The 10344-nt window shown below is 38.3% G+C and overlaps 1 pseudogene; it reads right to left on the reverse strand.

The window, feature by feature from the left end:
• Positions 1–377: 377 nt before the first annotated feature.
• On the reverse strand, positions 378–5071 carry LOC120619312 (40S ribosomal protein S2-like; annotated as a pseudogene).
• Positions 5072–10344: the final 5273 nt, after the last annotated feature.

Raw genomic sequence — 10344 nt, forward strand, 5'->3', positions numbered from 1 at the left:
ATTATACAATGTTATATGTCAACTACATTTCAATAAAATCGGAAAAAATAAAGCAGCATGCTTGGTGGTGGTTTTATGATCTTAGTACTCCAGGAGAAAACTTAATTAAAAAAAAAACAAAACAGTTTTCGTTACTGTAATAGCCACCCTCCCTAAGGGCCCCTAACGATCTCTGCCTCCTGGAATTCATGCCCTTGTATAGTCTCTCACATTGCATGGAGCAGACGTTTATAACCAACAGGATGTTGCAGAGATAACAGTGCATGACCTCCAAGGCTTCCATCTTGCTCTCCTGGATCACTTGATCTGGAGGAAGCTAGCTGTCGTCTCATGAGGACACTTGAGCAACCCTACAGAAAGGTTCACATGACGAGGAACTGAGGCTTCCTGACAATAGCCATGTGAGTGTGCCATCTCGGAAGTGGGTCTTCCAGCCCAGCCGAGCCTTCAGATGACATCTGAACATCTTGACCACAACCTCACAAGAGACTCCAAGCCAGAATCACCCCGTTAAACCACTCTCAAAATCCTGACCCACAGAAATGGTGAGATAACCACGTGTTTTAAAGCAATGGGTTTGGGGCTAATTTGCTTGGCAGCACAGTTACCGACAGACAGATGGCCAGCCAGTGTAGAAGCACAATATTCAGCCAATGAGTAAATACTCCAGTCAGAAAATTATTGATGGTAGAGAGCCCTATGCCTTCCTGATTACTAGTATCGTCTATGTTTTAGCACTCTGTAGCAAAGAAACAAGTTTCTTATTTGTGCCTTAAACCTATAAATGTAAGTAGTGAATTTAGTTGTGAGGATAAAGTTAAAATGTTGCTAGTATTAAGTGTTTAAAAGGGGAAGGGGGGAAGACAGATACCGGATCAAACTTGAATTGTTCTTAGTCCAACTGTGGAGTGAAAACCTTCCAAAACATAATGCATTTGCAAAGAACATAAATCAAAAATAAATATTCTATTTGCACTTCAAAAGATATTTGATCTCTTATCTTAATTTTACCAGGTGAAGCCAATGATGAACTGTGCTTTCATCTTATTCCATGTAGCCTAATGAATAAAAAGCAATTACATGTTCCATAAACAAGAATTCTTCATACAAAAAGGATTATATTTATTAACTTTCTTTACTGAAGGTGTAATTGGAAAACTTCAGGTTTCAGAAAATTCTAAGAATAGTCTCTCCCCAAATCCCTAGGCCTGAAATTCAACTAAACACAAATTAGCCCTCACACTTCTAATTTGTCCTTTTTCCCCCCAAACGTCATCGTTTGTGGCCCAGTCTTCCAGACACCAGGCCTTTCTTATTCCAGAATCTACACCAGGAACAAGGTGGCAGAATAGGAGAGGCAGCTGAAGTTTCAGGGCCTGGTAACACCTACAAGGTGGCCACAGGCAGAGTCTGGGTCCCCTGCACAGAAACTCTGGAGTGAGTCTTCACGAGACAGTCAGTGAATTCTTGGCAGGAAAACATGGTGAGCATGGTCACTGTCCAAATGAGGAATGAGAAAGTTGTACATCTTGGAGACAGTATCCAAAGTGACCTTGGCAAGGCTGCCCAGGGTGGCTGCACAGCCCCTTGCCGAGGTGGAGTAATCATCAGTGTCACCATCAGCAGAAGCTTCTTGGGGACAGAGACCTAGAGGATGCCAGTGCCCCAGAGAGAGGGATGAGGCATGCCAGCAGAGAGTCACAGAGGCCAGTCACCTTGCAAGGGACAGTTATGGTTTGTGGACCTTGTTCCCCCAGTAGTCTCACCTCATGGGGATGATGGAGAGTTTGGCCAAGATGATGGCACTACAGATGGACACAGCTACCTCCTCGGAGCACTTACACCAAGGTAGGCATGTCCATTATAATCCCCAATGGTGACAAGTGTCTTGATACTGGTACCTGGGCCAGCCAAAGTCCATTTTGCATAGGCATAATCTTCAAAACCTTGTCCTTGAGGGACGCCTCCCAAGAAAAATTCTCAGGTTCCTCGATGGGCAGACAGAAGAGATAAGTCTCCTCTAGAGACCTGACCTTTCTGTCCTTGGCCAGGCGGTGATGGGGCCCACTTGTCCTCGGCCTTGCCTCTGTGAGCTCTGTGGCCTCAACCTCCAGGACCTGCTGTAGCACCAGTGTCATTTGGTGTCTCCTCCAAGGAGCAGGCCTCCCTCTACTTGATGCCCCTGTTGTCATCCCTTCCTACAGGATCCAAAGTCTTCAGCTGCCAGGGATAAGGCAACGCTGTCTTTTGCTCAGGTCTGTCATTCAGTACACTGGAGTCTAAAACAAAGCTAACAGAGGGAGTCTCTGTGCAAGGCTCTTCCTACCTGGTTTGCCCAACCTGAGCGCCTGCTTCTTATTTTTAAGAGACATGAAATCCACCCAATCCACTTGTCTTTCATTAAGTAAAGTACAAATTTGGGGGATTCAGTTGCTCTGTTTTTGTTCTCTCTCCCAGCTCCCTCTCCCTCTCTCCGCCCCGCATGGCTGCCCCCCACCCCATCTGCTTGTTCTACTGATCTTGAATTGGATTTAATTATGTATTTATTTAATAATCTGCATATTTGTGCTTAAAAACTCGAAAGGAGAAGAAATGGTGATTATAAGCTTTGAGATTACAATATTTAAACAGAGGAAACCAAAATTTTGCCTCATGGTTATTAGTTGCTGCTCCTGAGGTATGTGAAATAAAAACGGGCTTGTTGGAGTTTCTTCCTGTTGCTAGAAATACACGGAGGCCCTTGGGGAAGAAGTACTTGAATGTGGTTCATCAAATGTTGTGTTCTCATTTTTTCTAATTCTTTCATTTATCTATTTTCAAGCTGAAACTAATAAACTATCAGTAGCGGAAATAAGAAGCAGTCCCCAATTCAATCCTAATTCTCCAGAGATTAAAAAATAATACTAATAAGTCAGGATCAGATAGAATTTAGTCCTTATTTTTTATAGTCACAAGAAACAAATTAGCCACTTCTAAGGTAGTTTTAGATCAAATTTAAGACATGAGAAACCTTTTATATTTCCAACTATTTTATTCAGTTATTTTTCTGGGCAAAATTTCAAGACTTTGTAGCTTATATAAAACTTCCATGATGCCAATTTCATTTTCTTTTAGTTATTTAATTAACTTTTTAAAAAATTTGACACCAGTTCTTACTTGACAGATTCTATATATCATTCTCAGTCAATTCTTCATTTTCAAATATTCTTGGGATTACAGTAAGATTGCTTGATTTATAAAATAAAAATGCAGAATGCCCAGTTAGATTAGGATTTCAGATAAACAACCAATAATTTTTCAGTGTATGCTCCATGCAGTATTTGGAACATACTTCTAAAATGTTACTTAGGTGACTCGAAACAACAGAAATTCTCTCACAGTTGTGGAGGCTGGAAGTCTGAATCAAGGTGCCAGAAGCACCTCTGAATGCTCAAGGGGAGAGTCTTCGCTTGTCTCTTCTGGCTTCTGGTGACTCCAATCTCTACCTGTATTCACTCCTCTGTTGCTCAAATCTCCCTCTGCCATTCCAAGGACTTTAGTCAAGGGGTTCCGGGACCACCCAGTTAGCCCAACATGATCTCATCTCGAGATCCTTAACTTAATCATGTCTGCGAAAACCCTTTTTCAAATAAGGTGACACTTACAGGGTCCAGTACTAGAACATGACCATAACTTCTGGGGCCACCATACAACCTGCTACAGAGGAGAATGGCTGAAATGTCAAACACCAGCTCTGGTTGATAAATTCATGACTCAGGTGTAACATGCAATATAGCCAAGTCAGAAGTCAGATAAATGGAGGTTAAGTCTGTATAAGGTTCTTTTTACCTGTTTTTTCCACCATGGACACCAGATTCTTATTTGTTAGAAGCATATGAAATCCATCTAATTCATTCAGTCACTCATTCAATAGTGACTCCATTCTATACTTCTTATGTGCCTGAGTCTGAGAATCATGGGTAAGCCAGACTGCCCCTTTAAAGGATTACCTTCTAATGAGAAGAGACAATTGATCGATAAGTAAGCAAACACAATTGTCATATAATTTAATAAATGCTGTGAAAGAAATAGGGCCACATGATAACGAGTAACTGGGAACAAGACATGCTACTCAGAAAAGGTTCTCAAAATAGATGACATTTGTACTGAGTGCCAAGAGATGAGGGTGAACCAGCCAGGCAGAGACCCCAGCAAACACTTTCTAGGACAAATAAGAGTGGGCTCGAAGGCCTGAGGTTGGTAAGCAATCACTGCGCTCCAGAAAAAGGTAAAGGCCAGATTGACCACAACATAGAGGCCACACAAAGGCACACAAATGGACCCTTCAATATCTTTTGAAGTAGGATGTCCCTCTGAGGTACCACAGAGTCTAATTAGTCTTTGTAAAATATTACCTAATATGTAAATGTTACAGTTGAAAAGAGCTCTCATATATTTCATCGAAGCTTTACACCAACCCTAAAAATCTTATCAGCATTCATGTTTTGTAGATAAAAGTTTAATGAGGTTATATGAATTTCCAAGTTCACTCACCTCACAAACAGAAAAGTCTGGGCTTATACCAAGATCTTCTAATTCCAAGTTCGGCTCTCTTAAGACTCTCAACACCCTGCCTAGAGTCTAGATGCACCTAATGAGGCATCTTGCCACTCTACATTGTTTTTCGTAATTAAAGTAGGAAATGCTATGCAGTAATTACCTATATTTTCTATTTGTTTACAATCTTCTTAAATTGTATACTAAAGCATTAAAATATATATAAATAGCAAAAATATAAGTATATTCTTCAATTATTTCTAATCTTTATCTCTCTCCTACTTTGGCCACTCACTGTCACTACAATGCTGAGAATATGAAACTCTTCGATTCTTTCTTCCCACCTCTCTACTTTACTCCTCCCTTTAACATCCCCTCTGTCTTCACCGAGTCATTTCATCTCCTGGCTCCTTCCAGCTCTCTCGGACCAATAATTCCCATCTGGCTCCTTTTACTTTTCTGCTGAGCCTGGGTTACTTTTCCGCTGAGTCTGGGTCTCCCAGTTGGTCATTTTCATCACACGAGGTTCATTCATTACCACACTAGTTGTTCTCACCTCTTGACCCTTCGTAGTTCTCATTATGTTGATTCCTATGGTTCACTTTTTCTGATCCAACATTCCAAAAAATCCGTGTTGTTGCAAAAAATCACAGAACTATGACAAATTTATTCACCGTGAGTTCACAGCACCTCAGCTGGACCCTTCGCAGTCCTTTGATTCAGCTTATTTGACAAACGCCACGCATTTGTTGAACACTTTCATAATGACAATGACTGTGCTGATTTTAGGATGAAAAACAAATAAGATTCCTTGTTCTGGAAGAATTCGTAGTCTCATGTATCCACCCAACAATCCTTTGGAAACTTTTCTACCTTCAAGTCTACTCCTCACTTCTATGACATATTTTAGTATTCCATTTTACAAAAAAAAAAAAAAAAAAAATTGACATTGCTACCTGAGCATCTTCAAACTCTTCCACTCCATAATGTGGTGATGGACAGAGGATGGGGGTGTAGGGGCATAGAGAATGGGTGAAGGGTTAAAGAAGTACAAATTAGTAGTTGATAGTTGGTCACGGGGGTGGGGAGCACGGCAGAGGGAATGCAGTTAGCATTAATATGATGGCTAAGTGGAGGGCCAGGGGAGGGAGAGAGCTATTGGGGGGATTATTTTATGAACTATATAGATGTCTAACCAATGTACTGTATATTTGAAACTAATTTAAATAAATAAATAAAAATTTAAAATAAACTCTTCCACTCCATATGAAATTTTTGTATTAGTCAGGGCTCTCCAGAGAAACAGAAGCAGTAAAATAAGTAGACAAAGAAAGAAAGAGATTTAGTTTAAGAAACAGGTTCACACGATTGTGGGCTGGAAAGTCCAAACTCTGCAGGGCAGGCCGGCAAGCTGGAGACCTAGAGAAGAGCAGAAGGCAGAATTCCTTCTTCCTCGGGGAACCTCAGTCTTCCCTTTCAAGGCCTGCAACTGACTGGATGAGGCCCGCCCACTTTACAGAGGATAATCTGTTTTACTCAGAGTCTGCTTGATGAAATGTTCAAAACATTTCAAAGAATACCTTCACAGCAAAACCTAGAATAGTGTTTGACCAAATAGTTGGGTACCATAGCCTAGCCAACTTGACTCATAAAATTAACCAACCCAATCTCTATCTTAATAATTCTTTCTGACCCCATTTTAGTCTCCCGACAGGTTTTCTGCTTTCTTGCCATTGCTAACCCCACCAAATAAGCTCTTGATCTGCTCCCCTCTCTCTCTTCCAAGAATTTTTAACAACTATTCCTTCTCTTTTGTATCATCAGTCTCTCCATTTTCACTGGCTTTTGCCTCTAGGTAATCATCTTCAAATCTGCACTAGCTTTATTTTTTTATTTTATTTATTTTTTTATTATGGTGACATTGGTTAACAAAATTCCAGTAAGTTTCGGGTATACAATTCAACAGTAAGACATATATATATGTTGCATTGTGTGTTCACTGCCCATAATTAGATTTCTTTCTGTCACCACATATTTGACCCCTTTGACTCCATCTACCTCCCGCACAAACCTACCCTCTGGTAACCACTAGTTTATTGTCCATGTCCATGAGTCTCTGTTTGCATGTCCTGTTTGTACTAGCTTTAAATAAATGTTCCTCAGTATAATCCGCTCTCTAGCAATGACTAGTTGGTCTCCTGAACTTCGTCATCAAAGTTTTTGCGAATTTAGTCAATCTGCATTTGTCATTTTTACTAACCACCCATTCACTCCTCACTTTGCTCTCTGGCTTCCCCTGACTTTCTGAACCTCTTCCTGCTGGGCTGCTCTCAAGCCATCCTTTTGGAAATGCTGTTCCGTGGTCTGATTCTATGTCCCCACAGGTCTCCGAGCCTCATTTACACAAGGTTAATCAAGGGCAGAACCTGCCATCTAGGGACTTTGCATGTGGAAGGGGAAGGATAGGAAAAGGATAAATTACTCAGAACTTGAAACCCAACAAAGTTTGATGATATTGCACAAAATATAGCACCATTGGTACTAAATAATACTTGTTTTCAGGAATAGAGGCAATCTTTCAGTCACTTATTTAATCTTTCAAAGAGATTACAGAATATAAATTTTTCAGTATTTACAAATTGTAGTTATGACTATGAATTGAGTGTCTTTGCATATGAGGTTTTTCCAAAGCATACTTATAGATGATTAATTACCAGCTGAGTAACTCTGTCTTATCGTGAAGACTGGCTGGTTCAGAATAAGGAAAATCTACTCTGAAAATATCTTGCTTAAAAATATTTTTAATTAATGTAGTCACCCTAACTGTACAAAAATACACGAATGAACGAGAGTGTCTCAGTGGATAAGCCTATTACTACTGAAATCAATATAAGTAGAAAGAATAAGTATAAGTAGAAAGTATAAGTACAAAAAGAATACAGCCATTACCTCTCCTGAAAGACATAAGATCACAAACACTTAGAAAAGACTGGCTTACATAGGAAGATTCAAGAATTGCTGAAATTCCCAGAGATGCAGTTAATTTTTCTCTCAGTTTTGAAGTCAGTGGGATAATCAGAATGAGAAAAAGTTCATCCTCAAATCATCCCAAATTGTTCTATAAAGGGTAACTATGAGGTGAGACGACCCGATGGCGGGAAATAAGTATCCTGAGCTAACAAACATCTAAATGAGCTGTGGACATAAGGCAAAGGGATATTTATGAATGCTTCAGCAAAAGGAAATCATTTTACGTAACCCCATTCTGTTTGGGGGATGTGGCCTGAAATAGCTAGACCTTTGAAAATGAATAATTTATGAAAGCGCCAGTAAACTTTGAATAACCTAATTTAAAATTGAAGTCATTACTGAATAAAAGTAAACAAAATTTCACTTCAAATTCTTCTAATTTCAACATGAATTATCACATAGTTTTGATTTAAGATATTCTAAAATCCATTTTAGTTTATTGTACCAGTCTTGGATAAATCCCTGCTTATGCAGCCAAAGGACCTGATAGAAGTTATAGCTCAAAAAAGTTTAGTCTAAACAAACTAATCTAAGCCAAGAGCTGGTATAAACCCATCTATAAAATGAGTTTTATCATATATTGGTGCATTTTTTTCTAAGATGCATTCTGATTCTAGATTAAAAGAAAAGTTTTAAGTACAAACAAGAACGAAAGATGACAAATCACGAAAACAAACAATGGACTATTATTTCTATCTTTTGTGTCAAAAAGAACCTCCTTTATGTCATTGATGTTCTTACTTAAAAGCCTAATTAATATATTGGAATTCCATAAATAAAGCATTATTATCATTGATTTCAAATTTTCTCTAAATGGCCTATGTTGAACAAATGAATACGGCAGAGCTAGACGAACGCAGCCTTTTTATCTTTAGAAAATCATGCCAAAAACAACAATAATCAGTCAGCTTAGTGCTTTCGGTCCTTCTAAATGCATTTAAACATCTCATTTTAACATCTCACACTGGTTTAAGCATTTTTTGCATCAATGTTATCTCTACCCCTTGAACATTCTTACATTACACTTAAAATACTGTACAAAATTAAATTTGCTTACAGGTATAATTACTTACCTAGATTATTTAAATACCTTGAAGTACAAATTATTTTATTCTTCTCTTTATCCCCAGTATATAGCAAATTGTACACTCAAAATCATTTGTGATTGAGGAGCTATTCCTAGATTTTTAGGAGGGTGGGAAGGAGCGTGTCCCTGTGGGTGATTAAGTGGTTTCCAGACTACCTACTAGTTATTATGGGCTGGTGGCTTTGTGCTGTCTTTTTTAATTATGTGCACCTCCCATATTAAGATTATTAGTGCTGGGTAGCTTTTTATTAATGGTTTTTTTTTTCATCTTTAGGTATAAGTGACAAATAAAAATTGTATATATTTTTATATATATACAATTTGATATTTGGTATAAAACTTGATATTTTGATTTATGTAAATACTGTGAAATGATCACAATTAACTATAACAAAAGCTAATTAACGTATCCATCATCTCACTAAATTACCATTTTCGTGTGTCTGTGTGCGTGTGTGTTATGTTGTGAGAACACTTAAGATCTTCCCTTTTAGTAAATTTCAAGTGCATGATACAGTATCATTAACTACTGTCACCATGCAGTACATCAAGTCTCCAGAACTTACTCATCTTACTTAATAAAACTTTGTGCCCTTCGAGCTACACTTCCCTATTTCCCTCAACCCCCACCCCTGGTAACTACTCTTCTATTTTGTGTGTCTATGAGTTCTATTATTTTAGATTTCACATATAAGTGAGATCATGCAGTATTTGTCTTTCTGTGTCTGGCTTATTTCACTTAACATAATGTCTTCCAGGTTCACCTACATTGTAATAAATGGCAGGATTACCTTCTTTTTTAAGGATAAATAATATGTACACACACATGCACACATGCACACACACATACATATGTGTAAATATATGTACACATACCACATTTTCTTTATCTATATATCCACTGACAGACACAGGTCGCTTGCATATCTCGGCTGCTGTGAACAGTGCTGCAGTGAACAAGAGGGGGTAGATAGATATCTCTTCAAGATCCTGACTTAATTTCTTTTAGATATATACTCACAAGTGGGATCAAAACAGTATGGATAAAAACAGACATACAGACCAATGGAACAGAAATAAATTCACCTATTTACAGTCAACTTAACTTGGATAAGGGTACCAAGAACAGACAATGGAAAAAGGGTAGTCTCTTCAATAAATGATGTTGAGAAAACTGAAACTGGACCCTTAGATCACACTCTATATAAAAACCAACTCAAAATGGGTTAAAGACTTAAAGATAAGACCGAAAACTATGAAACTACTAGAAGAAAACAGGAGAAAAGCTTGACATTGGTCCCGGCAATGATTTTTTGGAGGATATGATACCTTCAGCACAGGCAACAAAAGCAAAAATAGACAAGTGGGGCTGCATCAAAATAAAACACTTCTGCTCGACATTAAAAAAAAAAAAAAAGGAACAAAGCGAAAAGGCAATCTATGGAACGGGAGAAAATATTTACCAACCATATATCTGATAAGGCGTTAACATTCAAAATATATATGGAACTCAAACTTAACAGCAAATTAAAAAATAATAATAATCTGATTTAAAAATGGGCAAAGGGCCTGAACAGACATTTCTCAAAAGAAGATATAAATGACCAACAGGCATATGAAAAAGGGTTCGAATAACCAGGGAAATGCAAATCAAAACCACAATGAGACACTGCCTCACTCCTGTTAGAGAA

This window comes from Pteropus medius, unplaced genomic scaffold (genome assembly GCF_902729225.1).
Source record: "Pteropus medius unplaced genomic scaffold, Ma_sr-lr_union100, whole genome shotgun sequence".
NCBI lineage: Eukaryota > Metazoa > Chordata > Mammalia > Chiroptera > Pteropodidae > Pteropus > Pteropus medius.